The sequence below is a fragment of the Phasianus colchicus genome, chromosome 33 (genome assembly GCF_987193195.1).
Source record: "Phasianus colchicus chromosome 33, bPhaCol1.hap1.1, whole genome shotgun sequence".
Classification (NCBI taxonomy): domain Eukaryota; kingdom Metazoa; phylum Chordata; class Aves; order Galliformes; family Phasianidae; genus Phasianus; species Phasianus colchicus.
In genome coordinates, this window is record NC_143468.1 from 2102162 (window position 1) to 2105622 (window position 3461).

The following is a 3461-nucleotide window of genomic DNA, read 5'->3' on the forward strand; positions in this document are numbered from 1 at the left end:
CTTTTTTTCTTTTAATTTCGGAGCTTTAATTTCCCACCATTCTATCTATTTATTTATTTTAAAAGCATTCTTTATTATTAATTTATTATTATTATTTTTCACCCCGTGTTTCCTTTCCCTCCTTCCCCCCTTTATTTTTTTGGGGGGGCGACATTTTTTTTCTATTTTTATCGTTTTTATCCCCTCTGCAAATCGCACAATTTCCAATTTCCCAAAAAAAATCCTTCAAGCGCCTTTAATTATTTCCTTTAATCCTTTGACATTGCCGTTTTCATCGTCTTTAATTGCGATTATTCCGATATGTAGATACATTCGCAGCCGAAAAGCTGCGCTCTCTGTGCGTCCCCTCGAAGTGCCCGGTTTTTTTTGGGGGGGGGGCGAGGGGGGGTCACACACAAGGGATGGAATGGAGCGGTGGGAGGCGGCGGTGCGGACAAAAGGAGCATTTCGGTGTAACAACGGATCCTCAAGCGGCCCTGAGGGCTCATTTTGAGGAATGGGGGCGGCGGGGGGGGGGGGAGAATAAAATTGTGGGGGGGGGGGCGAAAGCGTGAAATAAATCCAAAGCGAATCCAAACGATCCCAATGCTTCAACGAGAGGGAAAATAAAAAGGCAAAAAGTGACGGGGGGGGGGGGAAAATGGGATTTTTTGTGAGCATCAACACTGAGCTCCCCCCTTTTCCCCCCCCCACCCCCATCTCAATCCGTGCCACCCACACTGAGGTGCGGGGGGTGGGAAGCTGAGGTTGGGGTTGGGGGGGGGGGGCAGAAAGTTGCGTTTCCCCCCCCCCCACTCGAAGTTTAGAGCCGCTCAGTTTGGGATCGGTGCCTTTTTGGGGGGGGGGGGGTTGGTGACCTTCAATAAGAGCTTCATAAGAGCTTTGAGTTGATTTTCCCATTCTAAACCCGCCCCCCCCCGCATTCTGTGTCCCCCCCCCTCCATCTTACCCATCTTATCCGAACAACCTGTGGCTATTTCTGCATTCTCCTTGCAAAGCATCCAAGGGGGGGGGGGTGAAGGAACGGTGGCGGTGGGGGGGGGGAGGAGATTTGGGGGAGGGGGGGGGGGGTTAGAAATTACTTTATTAACTCTCCATCTTTATTCAATATCCCTTCAGCCTTGGGATAAAGTTGTTGGCGTCCGTCTGAGCCATAAATGTCAGCGCCCAGCGCGGGGTTGAGGTGAGGGAGGGAGGAATGAAGGATGGCCGGAGAGAAGGAATTTATTGCAGATATTTAAATCGATGGGTTTTTTTTTTTTTCCTTTTTATTTTTTTTTTTCTTCTTTTTTTTGGGGGGGTGGAGGTGAGGATATTTCTATTCACGGCTCGATATCTCAGCTCCCATCCTCATCCAATTCCCCCCCCTTCCCAAAACTTCACCCCCCCCTCCCCCCTTATTCCGTGTTCTGGAAGCTTTACTCTCTGCTTGCGCCCCGTTTAGAACTTGAGGAAAGGCGAGCAATTAACAAATCGGTTAATAAACCCCCCCCCATCCCTCTTCCTTTCCATAACCCCCCATCCCTTTTCCTTTCCACAACCCCCCATCCCTTTTCCTTTCCACAACCCCCCATCCCTCCTCCTTTCCATAACCCCCCATCCCTTTTTCTTTCCATACCCCCCCATCCCTTCTCCTTTCCACAACCCCCCATCCCTTTTCCTTTCCACAACCCCCCATCCCTCCTCCTTTCCATAACCCCCCATCCCTTTTCCTTTCCATAACCCCCCATCCCTCCTCCTTTCCACAACCCCCCATCCCTTTTCCTTTCCACAACCCCCCATCCCTCCTCCTTTCCATAACCCCTCATCCCTTTTCCTTTCCATAACCCCCATCCCTTCTCCTTTCCATACCCCCCCCCAATCCCAATAACTCCGGAACGATGCTCCGGGTACCAAACTACATTGGGGATGCTGGGGGGGGTGGGGGGGAAGGGGGGGCTCAGGAGCATCCTATAGCTATAGGAACACCAGAGCAAGTCCAGCAGCGGCCTTTGCCTCCTTCCCCAGTTCCCCCCCCCCCGTCCCATTACATCCTCTTGGGTTCCAACCCCCCCCAAAGCCCTCCCGTCCCCTATATGTACCCTGTAGACTCGAATTTGTGTGAGCGTCTCCGAGTCGCAAATTCGTCTCTAGGGGAATATATGGGCGATGCCAGAGCCTTGGGAAGTTGCGTTTTGTTTTGTTGTGTGTGTGTGTCGTGGTTTTTTTTTTTTTTCCCCCTTTGATTCCCTTTAATTGCAGCGCCTCTAATTAAATCCTCAAATCCTGCTGATGTCGTTTTAAAAGGTACTTATTCACGTGCAAAGCAGCGGTGCCAGAGCAGCGCCTGTTAAAAGAAAGAAAGAAACAAACAAACAAAAAACACCCCAAAATAAAATGGAACCCAATAAAAGGTGCAGCGAAATCACCGCGATGATTGGGGCGGAGGTGAAGGGGGGGTGGGATGGAAGGGAGGAGGAGGTGGTGATGGTGGTGGTGGTGGTGGTGGGGGGGTGATAATAATCCAAATAAAATCCCATTATGACTTTTCATCTCCAGCAGAACCAGCAGCCACCGCAAACACAACTCTGAGCCAAGAGCACAAAGAGCCCCGACCATTTCGCGGTGACTGATTTATGGCGTTTTACAACCCCATAAAAAGCTGTAACAACCAGCCAAAAGCCTTCGACACCGCTGGCACATTTAGTCTAATAAATAAAACATAAACAGTTAACTTTATGTGTCACTTTTATTGTTATCAAGTAAAATATGGCAATGCCCTGCAAGCGATGATTTTCAGCTATAATTGTTATCAAGAGCGAGGAGGGAATACCCCACCTCCCTCCTCTGCCCCTCTCTTTAGTGCGAGCCATAGATAAACAGCTCTAATTGGGGGAGCTCCGACCCTCCCCAAATGTTCACATCCGCTCGTTGCTCCCTAACCTGCCCGGGGTTGACGCCTGGGAGCCATTTTTAAAGCATCCTTTGGTTTTATCTCCGCCCCCCCCCCCCCCCCTCCTCTCCCCCCCACCCCACCCCCCACCCCACCCCCCACCCCAACCAACCACCCACCCACCCACCTCCCCTTTTCAACCCCCAAACCCCGAATAAAAAGAAATCCCAAAGATCCTCTCCCCACGGAGGGGGGTGAGCAGGTGAGCGTCCATCGCGAAGGCAAAAGCGGCTCCGGGTTGCAACGCACGCTTGTGTTGCACACGAGTGAGTGTGGGGCTGTTCACCCCCCCCCCTAACCTTACACACACACACAGACCCCCGTGTGCGCTCCCAGGGCAAAGCTGTCCCCCCCCCCCCCGCTCCCCTTCCCGCATTGCCCCCCCCCCAAAATACCCCGCTCTGCTCCTAAGGACGATGTGTGGAGAAAGATGGGGGTCTCCTGTTTGTATTTGGGGGAGGGGGGGGGGGGGGAATAGAAGGGGAGGGGGCTTCTCGCATCCCTGCTGGATCACAGCAATGCCCCCAAA

The 3461-nt window shown here is 52.1% G+C and overlaps 1 long non-coding RNA gene across 1 annotated transcript; it reads left to right on the forward strand.

Moving 5' to 3' along the window:
- The first annotated feature begins 1059 nt into the window (after nt 1-1059).
- Nucleotides 1060-2951, forward strand: LOC149913928 (uncharacterized). Its single transcript, XR_016460805.1, has 3 exons — nt 1060-1183; nt 2287-2393; nt 2542-2951. It is a non-coding gene; the product is annotated as an uncharacterized LOC149913928 (long non-coding RNA).
- Nucleotides 2952-3461: the final 510 nt, after the last annotated feature.